The following is a 21,268-nucleotide window of genomic DNA, read 5'->3' on the forward strand; positions in this document are numbered from 1 at the left end:
CCAGCACATGAAGATTTCTCTCTGTCTCTCCCTCTCTAACTCTGCCTTTCAAATAAATAAATACACCTTTAAAAATGTGGAAACCTAGAATTGGCTTTATATTTTGTAGAATCACATCTAAGTACACAATAAATATTTTTAAATGTTATACACTTGTAATTTAATAAATTTTAGAGGGATCAATAGCACTGAAAGCTGCAAAGGAAATAATAGCAGTATACTTTCTCTGTTCTTTATCCCTACTGAGTTAGATGGAATTAAAATTTCTAAGTATTTAAAACAAAACATTCATTCATAACACATGATTTTGCTTTTGCTTTTTGCCTATTATTTGTCTATGGATTAAAAAATAACATGTAGAACTAGGTACACTTTTGAGGATTGTAAAAGCTGTCTTTTCATTACAACAGTTGCTAATTTGATGTATGGTACCTGATCCTTAGAGGCTGATGACTCCTTTAGCTTAATGAGCTTATTTTTGAATGGGTCAGTTTGGATTTCATGAGGAAAAAGACAAAAACGTTTAAGACAGCCTTGATTATAACTTCTACAGCTGTATGGCCATACAGTATATCAACTTGACATCTGCTGAGGAAAAGTTGCCAGCTTTTTTTTACAATCTGAATTTGGAGATACTAATTTCATGGATGCAACTGTCTTCTGACACTTTATATTACCTCTTATGGGGTATTTCAAACTCATCATGGGCAATGCTGATCTGAAAGCATACACAGACATACTAAAAGAACTCCTAGACAGTTACAGATTTAGGATCCTTCCCTGTGGGCCCATATAATATGAAAATATCCTTGACATTGACTGGGCCATCTGTGTTACATTCATATGCCCACAGAAAAAGGCTCATTCTCTGCTGGGACTATATGAAATTGAGCTCCTAATTATTCTATGTTTCTGATCCTGTTTACTTCCCTAAACTGTTATCTCAGTTAAAAGCTGCAGGTTAGAAGGCCCATGAAGGAATTCTGACCACCCTGGGGTGAGGTCTAACACCTGGTGACTTGGCTTGGATTTCCAGATTGGTGGTAGTTTGAAGCAATGAACTGCTAGCTTGAGGCTGCTTCCCTCACCTTTTGCCTGGTACACATACCTCAGGGGACAGTATCATTATTAGATGAGGCTATCTCCACAAACATTATTATTTATAGAATGCTCACTAGGTAAGTGATCATAACACAAGGAAGAAATAATGTAAACTACTTTCAAATATTTTGAAAATTCAGGAGTTTGTCCTGATCAATTCCTCAACATGATTGTCTTTCTGATTAAGTTGCATGTAAGATTTGTTTTTTTCTGAGAAAGTGCTGTTGTCCCTCATGCATACAAGTCCTTCCATGTGAAAGATCAAGGTAAGAAGGAGGTAATATAAAGAATATAAAGTTAGATTGCTAAAAAGGGCATACCAACCTCCATCAGCAACAGACAAAATAAAATCCTGTCACCTGGGAAGACCTGGGAAAGCAATTATTCCTGTTGCACAAAACTGTTACAGAAAACTTACCCCTACTTCCGAAGAGAGGACAAACAAATTCCCAGTATTGACTTTCTAAACCTCTGTGAGCATTTTGAATTTAATCCGTCTGCTGGGCCTAAGATCACATGTGTTCTACACAGAACACCTCCATCACTCCCTTCACAGAACATCTCCAGAGGCTGCCACGTTTGTGTGCAGGTTGAACTGGTGTCAGGGACAAGCAAAGCTGTCTGGAACTAATTGCCTCAGGTGTTCCCTTTGCAAACGAGGCCTGAACTGAATGAAGAGAACTAGACTTAGAATCCTGGGATGATAGGCCCCATGGTGGGAAGACACATCAGGGGCCCTATTAATTTTACTGCCTGAAAAATGTATGTCCTTTGAGGGAATCCCAACAACTGTAAAGTCTTTCATTACAGGGCACCAGAGTAACCTCTGGGACTGTATTTCTTGTGTGCCTGTTCACTATCATGAAAATGTTTCTGCCGTAGAAGGCATACAGGTTAGCTTCAATTTGCTTGCCCCATTTATGTTGTGTCTGAATCCTTGCCTGGGTTAAAAATAAAGGTAACGCAGGAAACCTAAGGGGTAAGTCACCTACTTTGACCCATTGTTTTTTTAACAAAGACATTGGTGGTTAATGGGATTTGTTTTAACTGAATAAATGCATGACACATGAAGGCTATAACAGATGAACATTTCATTTTGATTTTTTCCTTGCTACCTGGAGTTCTCCAGATAAGAATTTTGCTGTATATAAGACTTGGCCACATGAATAAGGATAGACTATGCAGAAGTACTCAGGGAAGCTCAGAACTGGTTTCTTCTGGTGTTCACTGCATTCATTCTTTTCCTTTTATCATTTTTCTTGGTTCCTCTATTGGTTTATGAGCTCTGCCAGAGCAAAATAGCACAGAGAGTGTGGGTTAAAGAACAGGACTCAGGTTTGCGTTGTGGCCCAGATGCTGCCATCTCGTATTGGAATGCTGGTATGAATCCTGGCTGCTCCATTTCCAAAGCAGTTTCCTTCCTCCTAATGCTTCTGGAAGGCAGCCGGTGACAGCCCAAGTGTTGGGACCCTGCCACCAACGTGGGAGACCCAGAGGTAGTTCTTGGATCCTGGCTTTGGCCTGGCCTGGCCCTGGCCATTGAAAATAAGAAAGTAACTAAGTAAGTAAGCAAATCTTTTTTAAAAAGAAAAGAAAATATGCTCTTCTCACAACTCTAGAGGCTACAAAACTAAGGGCAACATATTGGTTTCCCTAGAGATGTCTGTTCTTGGTTTGAGGTGTGTTCTCACATGGCTTTTCTCTGTGTGACACATTCTCAGTGTCTCTTTTGTGTACAAATTTTCTCTTATTGAATGTATATAATCATGTTGGATTATGGCCCACCCTAATATCCTTGTTTGAATTTAATCACCTCTTTAATGATCCTACCTCCAAAAACTGTCACATTTTGAGTTTGGGGGGGTCAAATATTTCAATGTATAAATTTGGATGAGAGGCCGGCGCCGCGGCTCACTAGGCTAATCCTCCACCTTGCGGCGCCGGCATACCGGGTTCTAGTCCCCGTCGGGGCGCCAGATTCTGTCGCGGTTTCCCCTCTTCCAGGCCAGCTCTCTGCTGTGGCCTGGGAGTGCAGTGGAGGATGGCCCAAGTGCTTGGGCCCTGCACCCCATGGGAGACCATGATAAGTATCTGGCTCCTGCCATCGGATCTGCACTGTGCGCCAGCCGCAGCGCGCCGGCTGTGGCGGCCATTGGAGGGTGAACCAACGGCAAAGGAAGACCTTTCTCTCTGTCTCTCTCTCTCACTATCCACTCTGCCTGTCAAAAAAAAAAAAAAAAAAATTGGATGAGAGAGACATAATTTACCTCATACAAGTTCCTTCCACTGTAATAAATCATGGCCTTGAATAAAATTGTAAACTGAGTTCTTTGAATTCTCTAAGTGAATTATCAAACTTGTCATTTTTAGTAAATATCTTTCGCATTGTTAAAAAGGTGTTCTCAATCTTGGGGTGACAATTTGTTTATATGGGGGTTTTGTCAAAATTTATTAGTATGTATTTTATGATACCTTTTCTTTAGAATCCACTTTTGTATTTTAATTTGCCTCTATTAGTATTCTTTCATGTTTCCTTTAATCTTTTTTAGCCCTGGTATTTTGTATTGTGTTTCAGGCAGTAAACTTATTTCCTTGAAATATTGTTTGCACAATTCTTTTTAGAAACAACATTTTTTCTCTGGCAAGGAACTTAGGGACAGTAGCAATCTGAAACAAATTAATTTAATTTTAAATTTTGAAATTATTTGAAGAGTTTGCAGCCACTGAGAAAACTGGACTTGCAATTAATCCTTATTCTGGGAAACACCATTTTGGAGTCCAATGTACATTTTTGTCATCCAGGTCTTAACAAGGCTCTCAAGATCTCACATGTACTTAAAAAAAATATATTTCTTTGAAAGGGAGAGTTTACAGAGACACAGAGGCAGAGAGAGAAGGAAGGAGAGAGAGAGAGAGAGAGAGAGAGAGAGAGAGGTCTACCATCCTATCATCTACTATTTCACCCCCCCCCCCCAAATGGCCACAATGGCTGGAGCTGCACCAATTTGGAGCCAGGAGATTCTTCCTGGTCCCCAATGTGGGTGCAGGGGTCAAAGCACTTGGGCCATCTTCTGCTGCTTTCCCACCCAGCTGGAGCCCAAATGGAACACTGGCACTGCAGGCAGTTGCTTTACCTGTTATGCCACAGTGCCAGCCTCCACATGTACTGCTTAGGCATTGTAATTTCTCTACTCAGTTAATCAATTCCCTGGAGGAAAAGCTTCTCAGAATTACCACTCTGAACTTTATTTTTATCCTGGATCTTATTCCAGGAATACTGCATGATATTATAAGATTTCAGACATGCTTTGACATATCAAATCAAATTTTATCTGATCAACATCAGCAAGTAAAAATTTCTGAACTGGTATGAAATTAAAGATCTACTCTAGCCTTGATTTCTCATTTATCAAGTATTATGATCACTCTACTTGCTTACAAACAAATAGAATTAGATGTATGATAAAACTCTGAGAATTCTCTTGGCTGCAGGCAATCATCTTCATGCTTCTTTTTTTCCTGTTTTATTTATCCAGGTCTAAGATGTGAGTCTTCTGGCAGAATTATTTTTTAAATAAAAATTCTTTTTGAATAAATGAGACATTTATCTACCACAGGAACATTGTGATGTTATAAAGAACCATTTTAGCCTGATTTACTAAAGAACTCCTCATCTGATCGGAGATCTATGTCTTCTTGGAAGATTAAGTCAAGCTCTTTGTCTCTCTAAAGATGACTATAATCTGCTCCTCTCTTAATAAATATATCCATAAGCTTTCTAATCTGCTTTATATGAAATATTGCTTATACAATATTTATACTTTATAGTGATCTTCTAATAAGGAACCAAAGTATGTATGGATGATTGCTTCAGAAGCTGCTATGAGAATAGACATGCTCATACCAACAATTTTTAGATCCAATGTATTCCAAATATTCCCAGTTATCATATAATCTGGAAACATAAAAAAAAGAAAATCTGTGCTCAGCAGTGTTAGGAAATCATTTGTAAGGAAATGTAGTAGAAGCAAAAGAAACCAGTTTGAAATAATGCATTTCTATAAGAATCTTCTATCAGTAGTAAGCACTAGGAAGAGGAGAGCCCTAGGCCTCTCATCAGCTACCTCATGCTTTGGTAACTCTTACAGGTTACCTGAGTGTTTTGGGCACCTAATACTACCATTGAATTGTATTCAACAAAGCGCCAGGAAATAATTCTACTCAAGACAAACGCGATGCAGAAGGCCCCAGAAACAGCACAGGGAGCTATTATTTTCTGCAGAGATGATAGATGATTGGCAAATATTGCTGAAGTAATATTGGCTCAGAGGTTGTCTTCTATGCAATCATGAAGATTACTAAAGAAACAAAGCAATTTTTCAGAAAAGATTTTGGTCGTGTAAACGATCATCATCCAGTGATAGTAAACTTGAACTTTTGTATATCAGAGTTTCTTTAAAGCAATACTGCTCTGTACTATTCATAGCAGTACAAGAAAATGCAAGAGTTTGAGTGTTTATTGTTTGAGTTCTAATTATTTCCTCTTGAAGTATAAATACAACTCTTCTTTATAGAAAACCACTCATTGCTCATTGTGCTGTCTGAGCTTTGCTTCTTCTAGTGGCCATTCAGACATCTCTACTAAGAATTTAAATGTTGAACAGGATGAAGCGGTTTGAGCAGATTCATCCCTTCTATTGCGCTCTGAAAAGTCCTGTTAGTCTAATACCCCGAGTCCCAGAGATGCTTTAGTTCATTACTGTTCTCTCTTTAGGTTACATTGCTTTTCTTTACTGCAGCAATACCCATCCTTTGAGAACATGCCCACCTTTTTATTTAAGAAATAAGAATTATTTTGTTTCTTGGTACAAAAGAATTTTAAATTACAAACACATAAAAGTGCCTAATTTATTAGAGATTTTCATACAGAAATCATGGAATGATGGATAATGATGTGACTATTTATCAAGGTTTACCTATAAAACTACCTCACGACTGGCTTAAGATTAAGTCACTGAGCTTAAAAACCATAGCAATTATCAATTTATTTATTTTGATTGAATAATTATTGAAAAACTAGGAGAGAAAGAGAGAACTCGCATATGCATATTCACTGCCCAAATGTCTGGAATAACTGCAGATGGCCTGGAGTCAAACCTGGAGCCTGGAATATAATGCAGTTCTGCCATGTGGGTTATCTGAGCGAGCACAGCTGCTCCTCAGGTTTTACCTTGGTAGGAAGCTGAAGTCAGGAGCCAGAGCCAGAGCCAGAGCCAGGATGCAAGCCCAAGTACTCTGATGTGTGATGTGGGCATTTTAGCCACTAAGCTCACCATGCCCTCTTACCAATTAATTTACACTCTTACACTGGAGGAGCAGGCACAGTGTTTTTGTTCATTGTTTTAACTCTATGTGTTTTCTTAAGAATCCAGGGCTGAGACCCACTAATTTGCCACCATAGTTGTGGGAGATACCACATAGCTTTTGATAGTACAGTTCTTTGACATTGAATCATAAGGAATTTCATTGATAAGGAAAATAAGCATGAAGTGAGGGGACAAATACAATAACACCTATAAGAAAAGAGTTGAGTAGGTGGCTTGCGTACTGGAAATGAAAATTCATAATAGTCCATAGGTGATGCCTAACTATCCTACAATTTGAAGATAAGTCTGCTTTGAAAATGTAATCATAGTGACACTGAGATATGATTTCCAGTCTATCCACTAATGATTATATTTTATAATTTTAAAATTAGAAGCAATCGCCGGCGCTGCTGCTCACTAGGCTAATCCTCCGCCTTGCGGTGCCGGCACACCAGGTTCTAGTCCCGGTCGGGGCGCCGGATTCTGTCCAGGTTGCCCCTCTTCCAGGCTAGCTCTCTGCTGTGGCCAGGGAGTGCAGTGGAGGATGGCCCAAGTGCTTGGGCCCTGCATCCCATGGGAGACCAGGAGAAGCACCTGGCTCCTGCCATCGGATCAGCGCAGTGCACCGGCCACAGCACGCCGGCTGTGGCGGCCATTGGAGGGTGAACCAATGGCAAAAGGAAGACCTTTCTCTGTCTCTCTCTCTCAATGTCCACTCTGCCTGCAAAAAAAAAAAAAAAAAAAAAAAAAAAAAGTGAGTAAACCTTCAATTTGGGATGAGAAGACTGATGATTGGAGGTGGATTTTGCTGGCACACAGGGAGACAGCATCACTGCCAGATCCACAAAAGCACTCTGTTTGACTCCTTCCTCTGCTCTATTACCTAGTAATTTGTTCTTCCATGCCTTTACTTGTACTTTTCTTCCTGCCGTAAATGTTCTGATTTCTCTTGTTATAATTCCCATCAGTTCCTTAAATAGGAACACACTTGGGGGCTATAATTTTGTGTTTTGGAACCAATGTTTTAGATTCAAACACAAGCATAATTTCTCATTTATTCCTGAGGGACCTCAAGGAAGTGACTTTATTTTTATTTGCCTATGACTCCTTCTGTAAGCTTGGAATCATAACAGCACATACCATTTAAAGTTACTGTGGGAATTAAATCAGTGAAGTCACGCAAGGCCTTCAAAGTATGTCTCTCTCATTTCATGAACTCAGTGAGAGATGGATTTATTTTCATCTCAGCTTGTAAGATGTTGCTCATTTTCACTCATTTTTATCAGTACGGTTTTCTTATTTCAAGGAGGATACATCTTTTATTGTGGATACAAACAATGTTCAATATTTTCTTTCTTCTTTTTAGAAATAACCATTTTTATCATATACTTTATTTCTATGTTCACAATATCTCTTATCCTACATCAATAACATTCTGGTTTTATAATTGCACATCTCCATATAATTTAAAAATGAAATAATCTATCAAGGTGGTATGTCATAAATATGGTGCTCTGCCTCATTTTCTATCATAATACTTCCTTCTCTGGCCTACTTTAGTTTGGTCTTCTAGTATTTATTTCATAATACTAAGTAACGTATAAAGTTTTATTTCCAGGTTTTTCAGTTTAATATTGAACATATCATAATCATTAAGATTAGTTGAGTTTATTTTATACACACACACACACACATACACACACAAGAGAGAAGCATCTATTTTAGGGAATTGGCTCATGTGATTATATGGTTGGGAGATTTCCAAATCTTCAGCATGTTGGAGACCCAGGAGAGTTCATGGTGTAATTTCCAGTCCAAGTCTGAATGTAAGGACATAAGACCAATGTCTATGCCAGACTCTCAAACAGAGTCTGGCAATGATGTCAAATTCTTCTCCAGCCTTTGTATTCTATTCAAGACTTCAATTTGTTAGATGTGGAGCTTCCAAAGAGAGGAGGGCAATGGGTTATATTTAGTCCATGGATTCAAATGTTTATAACGTCATCCAGAAGCAGGCTCACAGACACATCTGGAATAATGTTTAGCCAAATAGCTGGACATTAATGGCCCAATTTGGCTGACTCTTAAGACTAACCATCACCCTTGAGAATACACTGCCCCTCAAAAGCTTGCAATACAATCAAAAGAAATACATTTTGAAACACACGTGAAGAGTGTTTTGACTGAGCTATTAATTTTATCCACCAGGTCAGCTTGACTTCAGTGTTGTGTACTTAAGGCCTGTTTCATTTTAGTAGTCTGAAACAAACTTACAAAATGTTTATACATTCCTCATCTATTCCCAAACATGTCCCTCTTAAAATTAAGCATTATTTTTCTATAAGTACTCTGTTTTCAGAGACAATACTCTGTTTCTCAAGATGTCTCTAATAAGTTATGTTCTATCTGACATTTTAAAAACTGTTTTTATCTCCTGAAAGGCAGGGCGAGTGAGAGAGAGAAATTTTCCATATTCTGGTTCACTCCCAAATGCTGACAACAGTCAGGCCTGGGCCAGGCTCTAGCTAGGAAACTGGATCTGCATCTGTGTCTCTCATGAGGGTGATGGAGGCTCAAGCACTAAAGTCATCATCTACTGACTCCCAAGGAGTCAGCAGGATGCTGGATCAGAAGCAGAGGTGGAGGTGATGTGACTGGAATTTGGGTGTTACAAGGTATGGCTCAACCACTATGCCCCAACAACTACCCCACATCATGTCCTAAAGAAAGTAATCTATAATCTGATTTCTCTTGTTACCTAATGTCTACCTTTAATTGGCCAAGCCAATGTATATCCACTTTATAAAGGTAAGTAAAATTTGCTTTCATGGAATGCACATATTCTGACTAGAATTTGATCACTTGGGAACACTTCTGAAGGCTCATTAAAAGTCCCCGGACTTCTGCCTGTCAGACTTACATCAATCATATTCTCCCTGAATAAATCTTTTTTATGGACCAGTGTAATTTTTGTAAACATACTAGTTAATTATTAGAGATACGGATTTTTAGAAAATATTACTGAACACTATAAAAAGCAAATCCATGCATATTTATCACTTTCCATCATACAAATGAACAATTTTAACATTCCTGAGTTACAAAATGTACTGTGATTTAATTTCCTGTGTTTGTAAAACCAGATTTCTTTGCTTTCCATAGAGGTTTAATTTCTTCTCCAACAAATTCAATTTTTTTACCAAATATACTGTTCCCTGCACAAACATTTTCTTTTGGAATTTAGCTTCCACCATGACGCTGCAGGAAATATTTATTATTTCAGTCTCCCTGAATCAGTGTTCAAATTCAGGAATGAGTTACCTGGTGGTGCTCTCCTTTTTGGTTTATGTGTTTGTATCCTTTCATTCCTTTGATGGTTTTTTTGTGATGTCTTGGTAAGACAAGGAGATATGTACAGCAATAAGTCAACTATGTTGAAACAAACCCAAAGTATTTTTTCCCAAAAGCCCATCTGTGGATTCTTCCATTTACTTGTTCTGAAACCAACTGAAAGGAAGAAGGTTTTTTCCCATATATTCTTGCTTTTCATAGTTAACATACTGTAGATGAACCTGCTTTGATTGAATTAGGCTAGAATCCTCAGCTGACAGTTCAGCGTTTGGTCCTATTTTCATGTTTATGACACGTGTCTATTATGGCCCTAAGGGATAGAAAATATTATATATTATTAAACCGTATGTATACAGAATTAAACATATTTAAAAACAGAAATATATATATATATATATATAATTTGTAATCCAGCATTGTGTGTATGTGTGTCATGAAATATGTATCATGTGATCCAAATGGCATTGATATAGATATACATAGAGAGAGAGGCAAGGAGAGAGCCTATTTATCTAATACTCAGAATTAATCATTAAAAAATAAATCACCATTTTCAGAATGTACTGTTAACTGGATTCCTTCTTTTTAAGAAAGCAATAAACTATTGCAGCCTGATAGGCTGTAAGAGCTGATATTTTGTCTGTTTCTTTCTATGACTGCAAACATATAGGAAAATACTATCTAGATACAATATGAGAACACACATATTTAAAACTAAAACCCAAAAGATGAAGAAAAAAAATTTTGGCAGAGAAGTGGTAGCTTTGTCCCTAGAGAACATATAGAAACTAATATTGAACCACTTTGATCATCCACAAACAATCCAAATGTGTGCATCATTATACCAAGAAAAACATAAATTATTTGAAGACAGGGATAATTTCTCACACAATGTTTTCTATTTCTCCCAAAAGTATAGTCTTCCACAGAGCTGGTAAGCAATATGCAAACACAAACAGATACTGACTAGAAACACATCTTTTTAAATGGCATGACCAGAATTATAGTATTCACATTTCAAGAAAGCATTCTTGAATATTCAGAGAATAATACATTCATCTATATGGTATTTTAAAAATGTTTTGTGTAGTATTTCTGAAGGAATTCTTGAATACTCACCTATATAATCTAATCATCTGATTAAATCCTATAGGTTACTGTGTTTTTTTCTAATAACCAAGGCAAAAGTTAAAATATTTTGTTCTATGACATCTAGATGGGAGGAATTTAGAATTTTGATAATTAGCTCTTTACAGATTCTTGATATTAATCCTTTATCAATTGCATAGTTGCAAATATTTTTCTTCTATGCTATTGGTTGCCTTTTCACTTTGTTGAGTGTCTCCTTTGCAGTACAGAAGCTTCTTAGCTTAATGTGTTCACATTTGTCTATTTTTGCATTAATTGTCTGTGCTTCCGGGGTCTTTTACAAAAAGTGTTTTCTTGTGCCATGTCTTACAGAGTTTCCTCAATGTTCTCCTTTAGTACTTTGATGGTATCAGGTCGTAGATTTAGATCCTTGATCCATTTTGAGTGGCTTTTTGTATAATGTGTAAGATGGAGTCTTATTTTTTTACTTCTGCACATGGAGATCCAATTTTCCCTATACCAGTTGTTGAAGAGACTGTCCTTTTTTTAGGGATTGATTTTAAGTCTTTTGCAATGATTATTTGGTTGTAGATACATGGATTGATTTCTGGGGTTCTATTCTGCTACACTTGTCTACATGTCTATTTTTGTGCTAGTACTAAGTTGTTTTGATTATAACTTCCCTGTAGTATTCCTGAACTCTGACATTGTGATGCTTCTGGCTTTGTTTTTTGTTGTTTAATATTGCTTTAGCTATTCATGGCCTCTTGTGTTCCCATATAAATTTTAGCATTTTTTTTTCCCACTAAACCTGAAAAGAATGTTATTGGTACTTTGATTGGGATCATATTGAATTTGTAAATTGATTTCAGTAGTATGGACATTTCGATGATATTCTTTTTTCCAATCCCCAAACATGGAAGATTTTTCCATTTTTAGTGTCATCATTTTTTTTAATTCTTTTTTTAACTTTTATTTAATAAATATAAATTTCCAAAGTACAGTTTATGCATTGCAATGGATTTTTCCCCCCATAACTTCCCTCCCACCCACAACCATCCCATCTCCCACTCCCTCTTGCATTCCATTCGCCTCAAGATTCATTTTCAATTCTCTTTATATACAGAAGATTGATTTAGTATATATTAAGTTAAGATTTCAACAGTTTGCACCCACACTGAAACGTAAAGTGTAAAATACTGTTTGAGTACTAGTTATAGCATTCATTCACATTGAACAACACATTAAGGACAGAGATCCTACATGAGGAGTAAGTACACAGTGACTCCTGTTGTTGACTTAACAATTTAACACTCTTGTTTATGGCGTCAGTAATCTCCCTAGGCTCTAGTCATGAGTTGCCAAGGCTATGGAGGCCTTTTGATTTTGCTGACTCTTATCTTATTTAGACAAGGTCATAGTCAAAGTGGAAGCTCTCTCCTCCCTTCAGAGAAAGGTACCTCCTTCGTTGATGGCCCATTCTTTCTACTGGGATCTCACTTGCAGAGATCTTTCATTTAGGTATTTTTTTTTTTTTGCCAGAGTGTTTTGGCTTTCCATGCCTAAAATACTCTCATGGGCTCTTCAGCCAGATCTGAATGCCTTAAGGGCTAATTCTGTGGCCAGAGTGCTGTTTAGTTCTTTAATGTTTTGTAATGTTCATTGTAGAGATCTTTGACATCACTGATTAAATTTATTACAAGGTATTCAGATTTTTGTAGCTATTGTGAAAATCTTAGAAATTCTTTCTCAGGCATCTCATTGTCTGTTTACAAAGGCTATTGATTTTTGTGTGCTGATTTTATATCCTGCAACTTCACCAAACTCTCTTATGAGTTTCAATAGTCTCTTAATGGGGTCTATATGTAGAATCAGGTCATCTGCAAACAGAGATAATTTGACTTCCTCCTTTCCAATTTGTATTCAATTGACTCCTTCTTCTTGCCTAATGGTTCTGGTTAAATTTCCAGGATTATATTGCATTGCAATGGTGAGAGTGGGTATCCTCGTCTGGTTCTGGATCTTAGTGAAGTGTTTCTAACTTTCCTCCATTCAACATGATGCTAGTTGTGGGTTTAGTGTAGATTGCCTTGATTGTGTTGAGGAATGTTCCTTCTATACCCAGTTTGCTTAAGGTATTTTATCTTAAAAGAATGTTGCATTTTATCAAATAATTTTTCTGCATCTATTGAGACAATCATATGGTTATTAGTTTTCAATTTGCCAATATGATGTACAAAATTTGTTGATTTATACTAATTAAACCATACCAGCATTCCAGAGATGGTTTAATTCATATGGTCTAGGTGAATTATCTTTCTGATGTGTTGTTGGATTTAATTAGCAATTTTTTGTTGAGGATTTTTTTTATCTAAATTCATCATTGATATTGGTCTATAGTTCTCTTCCTCTCTTGTATCTTTTTCTGATTTTTGCAATCCAGGTAATGCTGATCTCATAGATTGAGAAATCCAGTTAAGAAATGGCAAAGGAACAGGCATTTTTCAAAAGAATAAATCCAAATTGCCCAAAGTCACGTAAAAATGTTCAGGATCACTAGCCATCAAGGAAAATCAAATTAAAACCACAATGAGGTTTTTCCTCATCACCGTTACCAAGGCACTCACACAGAAATCAAAAACAATAATTACTAGTGAGGATGTGGGAAAAAGGTATCCTAACCCACTGTTGGTTGGAATGCAAACTAGTATAGCCATTATGGAAGACAGAATGGAGATTTCTCAGATATATGAAAATACATTACCATATGACCCAGCCTTTCCACTCTTGGGAATTTACCCAAAGGAAATGAAATCAGCATATAAATATGTTATATGTGCCCCCATATTTATTGCAGCTCAATTTAAAATAGCTAAGGTATGGAATCAACACAGATGCTCATCAACAGATGACTGGATAAAGAAAATGTAGTATTATACACTATGGAATAATACTGAGCCCTAAAATGAAAGAAATCCTCTTTCACATTTAAGTGTATGCAACTAGAAGCCATCATACTTAGTGAAATAAGCCAGTCCCCAAAAACAAAAATCCTGTTTTCCCTGATCTGTGGTAACTAATAGTATACAAAATAATGTAATCTACATGAGCAAAACTCACATTTTGAGAATTGATTATTGTTCACAGCCCTTGTCTCTACTGTTGAGGAGCATACTTTGTTTTTTTCTATATGTTGAACTCTTTGACTTAGTGGAGTGTTAATCTTATAAAATGAACTGAAAATACGTTATAAGAATTATAGGAAGAAGAAATGAAAAGGAAGGAGGGTGAGAGCATGGGTACAAGGGGAGGTAGACAGGGAGGTATGACTATGTTTCTAAATCTGTATATATGAAGTACATGAAATGTTTTCATGGTGAATAAATAAAATATTATAAATAAAAATATGCAAGTATATTGCAGACTGGCTGAATCAATCTAATCAACATATGCATTACTTTAAGAATTTTTATAATGAGTGTGGAGAATTCATTACTCATCAGGCTTACCGTGAATGGGTTGAGAAAATCCCATTCTGTAGCTGATGAAATCACACAGCAAATGAACAAAAACAAGGGTGATGGCCAATTTATTAATAGTTTGAAAAAAAATTCAGCCCAAAGTAAAAAATAATAAAATAGATAAAATCAATAGATCTGTGCATGTAAAAGTAGTTACAATAATGCATAACATTATGTTCAATTGAAGACTTATTTATGTATCTCAAAGTACTTTCCCACACTCATCACCAAACAATGACCTGTTTCATTCTCTAAAAATTATTGTTTATTTGATAGACGACCAAACCATAGAAGAATAAAAATTTGTCAGAGAATCGTAGGTAAATCAATTCAGTAAGGGAAATAGATTATAAATAAACTCAGTGACTCTTTCTAAAATGAAAGTGAAATGATTAAAATGAACCAATGAAAAGTTCTTTGCGTACTGTTACTTCTTTACTGAACTACTTTAAAAAATCACTTTCCCAACTGTATCCTCATGTAGTATATGCTGTCCCCAAATTTTCTATGTCAGAGTCAATCCCAGACATTCAAGGCCAAGGGATCATTTGACTGATTAAAAAATTATTTGAGTAAAATTTTACTTCTTTGTTTTTCATACATATATATGAATAGAGGCTCATTTAATTGTGTGGAGAAATAACCAGTCTAGTAAAATTGTTTATATACTTGATTCTCAGACAGATTTGTAATGTTGCATATAATATCAATGATTTTTCTACATTAACATTACCCAAGAGATATGTTGCAAATACTTAACATTTAGTATTTCTTTAAAGTAGTTTTCAATGGTCAAAATGATATGAAAAATACTGTGTGTCATTGCCTACTCAAGGTCATTTAAGTCTCTGTGCATTTCTGCAATGAAGACATGAATTAGCATGTTTCAAACCAGCATTGACAAACTAGTTAACTATGGGGACACTGAGCATTTTAATCATTGTTACTTTAAAATTCTTAACATCCTATGAATTCCTGTTAGAGAAAATCCATTCCAATGCTAAAATGCTTTTTTCTTTCCCCTGCCTAGTAGAATAAGAGAAAATGAACCATTGTATGCTGCAAAATTCAGATCATAAGAAAAAGAATGTTTAGGAGGTGATTATGCTAAGTAGCGAGCAAATAAAGCATGATCTACATATCTATCATTTATCTGGTCAGGCCCTGCCCCTTATCAGTGCTCTCATTACTATTGGATTCCTGCTGTTCTAATACAGTTATGTATTCCTGATAACCCTTACCTCCCTCACAGTGCAAGCCAAGGTTAAGTAAATAAATTTTTATCATCCTTCTGGTTACCAGCAAGGACTCTTGGCTTTGGAATATATTTTTCCAGTAAGCACTGCAAAGTAAGATCAAAAAGACCCTCCATTCCAAATCAGTATATTCTGCATGCTACACACATTCTAGCTTTTCAGTGACATAGATAGTTTTTCATCATATCCCATCTGATACAAAAAAAGTTTAAATTTTATTGGAGATGGCAAGGAAAACCAATAAACAAAAAGAAATACCACCTCCTGTGCTCTTAATCCAACAAATGCAGTAACAAACTCAGCAAATTTCTACAACATTGGTGCTCATATTTCCCTATGATTTGGTTTTCCATTGTGTTCTCTACTGAAAAAGTAATTATGTTTAATGGATTTATTCAGCATTTGGTGGTAAGAAAAATCGGTATGGACTTAGAGTATATTCATATTGTTGGAGTGCAAGAATTCTTCCAAGGATGCCTGGGGGTGGGTGGGTAATATTTTTAGATAGCTTTATATTAAAATGATTCATACTGGCTGAACTGTGAACATTTAAAGTTAATAATTACATTTAAAATTCATAATTAATTAAAACAGAGTTCTTTATATCCCATTTCCTGGTGAAATGTGAAAGTGAACAATTAACATAAAATACATTAATTGTGGTGCAAAAGTAAGACTGTTAACGTATATGCATAAATTGCTTCTAATATTAAGGGTATGTTTGCTTGTAAATTGCTTAAATTTACTTGTGTGTGCAGAATGAGTGGAAACGATGACTGTGGCAAAAAGAGGGTCGGTGATTATGCAAATAATCCTGTAGAGGTTAGTGGCTATGCCAAGGAGAGGAAAAAAAATCATCCTCAATAAACGAGCAGCAAGTAAAAGAACTTATTATGTAGGTGCAATGCTTCATTTTTAAGAAAAACCTGTTGAAGGATCTATTAATTAAAAGCAGAGAGGGATAGTACACTCTTATGTTTTTAATAATCTCTAACAACAGACATTGAATTACATACTGTTCATGAAGAGAAATGAGAGTGTATTTATTTTGTAAGAAAAAAAGTTTAAAAAGAATTTACATGGAAAGAATAAACAAATAATTGATGTAACAAATGAGGTTTACACATGAAAACAAAGCTTGAATTAATGACCACTATCTGGTTGAAATTGGCTTTGGAAAATCAGCCAGGTCTAATGACCCAACTCAAACATCAACTGCTTGATAAGACAGGGACTGTAATCATCTTTGGCTTGAGAATTTCTTGTACAAATTTTGGGTCTGTAGATATCCAATATTCCCAGTAAGGTATTAAAGTTAGCACTACTACAAACACTGGGTGGCAGAAAATAGGAATAGAAATGATGATGGTATGGTATTGCGATTTTCAGCCTGGCATGTAAGAAGCTGATGTTGGTCACCCAATCTCAACAAGTAAACAACTGAACCAATTGAAGTATCAGAAACTCCTCTTAGATTTTAAGAGGAATGAGATGACAACCATGGGTCACAATATTAGAAAGACAGACAAGCAGATACAGAGAAAGACCGATTACAGGAGCAGAAACTCACAAGCAGCAACCCCTATGAGACCCAGAACTATCGTTGATGAACTGCTAGAGGCTCATATCTGAGAGAGAGAAAAAAATTCCTGGTACTTCTAGCAGGGCGAAGGGTATAGGCACCATTCTGCAACACAGAATCGCATTCTGTTCTCAACAAGGACTGCTCATTGAAGAAATGATTTTACATTTCTGCAGTTTTATGAGACCCACCATTTCTGGGGGGCGGGGGAAAATCCAATCCCAACTTAGGGTAGAAGTACTAAGAGAATCAGGGAACTCACAGTCCAGAAATGCAGGTTCTCTAATGCCTGAGGCCTACTCATAGGGCCACAGAACACTTCCCGCATCCGCAGCTTCTATCACAAAGCTGAAAGTTTGCCTACAGCATTTCCTTTTACCCAGTTCATCACCCTGTGCTAAAGAAAAAATCCACTATTGAAGAGACAGAGCAAATATGAAAACAGACTCGGATAAGACAATGTATCAGAATGATCAGACCAGAAATCTAAAAACTGCAACTAATATTGTATGTGCTCTATGGATACTGCAGACATAAATGAAGTACAGATGTTCAAGGTAATCTGAGAGATGGAATTCTAGGAACCAACCAAAGAGAAACTATGGAGATACAAAATAAGACATCAAAAACAAAGAATAACTTGGATAGGCTAATTTGTAGATTGAACATGGCTAAAGAAAGAATAAACTTGAGGGTATATCAATAAAAACCTTTAATACCAAGAAGCAAAAAGAAAAATATTGAATACAAAAAATCATGGTACTCAAGAATGATGGGACAACTCCCAAAAGTATGTCAAGCTCCATGGGACAACAGAAGGGGAAAAAAGAACCAAAGAAACATTTGAGGGGCCAGCACTGTGGTACAGCACATTAAGCTACAGTCTATGAGCCTGACATCATATGTGAGTGCTAGTTCAAGTCATAGCTGCTCTGCTTTGAATCCAGCTCCCTGTTAATGAACCAGGGAATGCAGTGGAAAATGGCCCAAGTGCTTGGGCCCCTGCCACCCACATGGGAGACCCAGATGGATTTCTAAGCTCCTGGCTTTGGCCTGGCCCAGCCCTGGCCACTGAGGGATTTGTGGAGTGAACCAGAGAATGGACAATCTCTCTCAATCTCTCTCTCTCTCTCTCTCTCTCTCTGCCTCTGTGTGTGTGTGTGTGTGTGTGTGTAATTCTTTCAAATAAAAATGATAAAAAAGAAATATTTGAAATAATAATTACTGAGAATTATCCTCAACGTCAAAACTATGCTCAAGCAGGCTACAGTATAAACATATACACTAGACATAATATTTTCAAATTAAAAAACAACAAAGATAAAGAAAAAAAACTTGAAGTCAGAAGAAAGCACACCTTTCATTTAGAGAAGCAAAGGTAAGAATTACATCCATTTCTCCTCAGAAACAAAGCAATCAAAAAGAGTGAAATGGAATATTTAGTGTTGAGATGAAAAATCCAATTCACTGAAATGTTATATCCTACAAAATTATTCTTCAAAAGTTAGGAATGAAAGGCTTTCCTAACAAAAAATTAGTAAATTTCTTGTCAATAGGTTTCTTTGCAAGAAAAGCAAAATGTCCTTAGAAAGAAACCACATGATTGATATGGAACTCAGTACTACATAAAGAACAGGGTCAGAAGAAAAATAAATATTTTATTTTTTCTTATTCTTAATTGATCTAAAAGGATAATAATAACCAAAATGCATATATTTGTACATATTAGGGGTATGAGAACATATGATCACTTATTAATTCATATGCATAAGTGAATTGAATAGCAGCTATGAAAGGAATAGGAGGTAGGAATTAGGATTGTTTTGCTTATAAATGATTCAAAGGACTTTTAGAGTGGTATAGTCTTTTTTGAAAGTCTATATGGATTGGTTTTAAATGTGCCACAAACTATAGGGTAAAAGGTAAAAGAATAGATACAATTGATGTGCTAAGAAATGATAGGAAATAGGGTCCTATACAATGCTCAGTTAAAGTTACAAAGGCAGGAAAAAGTAGAAGACAAAAAGAGGTATAAAAAACAACGTCAACAACTAGAAATTAGTAATACAGTCAATATGAATCCAAATGTATCAGTAATCACTTTGAACATCAATGATCTAAAGGAACCAATAAAAGACAGACATTGGAAGATTGAATCAGAAAATCAAACTTAACTATTTTATGTAAGAAACACATTTTAAACACAATGACACATGGAGATCACAAATATACTGATAAAGTATCTTGCCAGCAGTAATCAGAAGAAATCAGGAGTAAATATTTTAATTTCACATACAGTAGATTTCCAACCATGAGAAGTTATCGCAAACATTTCTAATGATGTAGTTAAGTATAAATTTTCAGATACTGGTGAAAACATAGGATTTTTTGTATGAAGCATTGAGTTTACTGTTTTTTTATTTATTTGACCGGGAGAGAGGGAGGGAGGGAGGGGAGGGGAGTGGGGAGGCAGAGAGAGAGGTCTTGCATCTACTGGCTCACTCCCCAAATGCCAACAATGGCCAGGACTGTGCCAGGATGAAACAGGGAAACAGTAATTCAATTCAACTCACCTACAGAGTTGGCAGGGACCCAAGGATTGCAGTCATTACTTTTCTGGCTTCTTTGGTGAGCATTAACAAGAAGCTGGAATTGATCATGGAGCAGGGATCTGAACTCAGGTGCTCTGATGTGGGATGCAGCAAATTCAAACTGATGCAAGTTTGGCTTAATCACTAGACTAAACCAAATGTTTGCCTCTTTTATTTTTATTTATGCTATTAATTTGAGTGTCAGAGAGAGAGAGAGGCAGAGACAGATAAATTGAAAAGGGGGTGGGAGGAGAAGAATCCTTTGGCTCACTCCCCTGTGCCCTAAATGGCTGGACTTGAGCTGAGCAAAAGCCTGGAGCAGACAGAAAACTTGGAACTCAATCTGGACTGTCACATAGGTGGCAGGGAATTAACCACTGGTGCTATCACCATTGCCTCCTAGGATGTGCATTAGTAGAAAGTTGGAATTGGGAACACAACCAAGACTCAAACCCAAGCACACTGCTATGGGCTTGGTGTATCACTAGGAGTCTCAGGAGATAGACTAAATACTTGCTTTGTGGGGATAAATGTGGGAACATTTATTAATATATTTCTTATTTAAAAAATTATTAATTTATTTGAAAGGCATAGTTACAGAGAGGCAGAGGCAGAGGGAGAGGTTTTCCACCTGCTGGTTCACTTCCCAAATGGCCACAACAACCAGAGCTGGGTCAATCCAAAGCCAGGAGCCAAAACTCCATTAAGGTCTCCTACCTGGGGGTGAAACTGAAGTACTTGTGCAATTGTCGGCTAACTTCCAGGTGTATTAGTGGAAGTTGCATGGAGAAGCAGCATAGCAGGGATTAAAACTAGCAATGTAACATGGGAGTCCCAAGCAGCAGCTTGTCCCACGGTGCCACAGGGCCAGCTCCACACTTCATCTTCCTTAGCACCTTAGTGACACACGTATTCTGTTCTCCAGGCACAGAGTGTCCAATGGTGTTGATCAGTTCTGCTATCAAGTTTTCCATGTAGCTTGCTACCAAATACTTTCTCCCCTGCCTACCTCCAGGTTTGCCTGTGATAGACTTCCCAGCTGTTTCTATAAAAGTATTTATAATGCATGGATTTTTCAACCGATTGTATTTCCTTTATCACATAATTAAAATACAACTATACTATGGAGAATTAAATATAATTATTAGGAATAGAAAAGCAAATTATATGTAAAATATTTGATGTTCATAAAGTTCTGATCTAAAGCAAAGGCCATGTATCTGAGAGGGCAGAAGACATTTCACACAGCTTCATTGAAAGAGCTCAGCAGAGTGGCTGATACATCTGCATCTCATGGTGGAGTGCCTGGGGTTGAGTCTTGGCTCTACTTTCCATTCCTGCTTCCTGTTGATTTACATTCTTGAAAGGCAGAAGGTAATGGCTCAAGCACTTTATTCCCTGATGCCCACAT

This window comes from Oryctolagus cuniculus, chromosome 3 (genome assembly GCF_051225735.1).
Source record: "Oryctolagus cuniculus isolate XC-2025 breed Fujian yellow rabbit chromosome 3, ASM5122573v1, whole genome shotgun sequence".
NCBI classification, from domain to species: Eukaryota; Metazoa; Chordata; class Mammalia; order Lagomorpha; family Leporidae; genus Oryctolagus; species Oryctolagus cuniculus.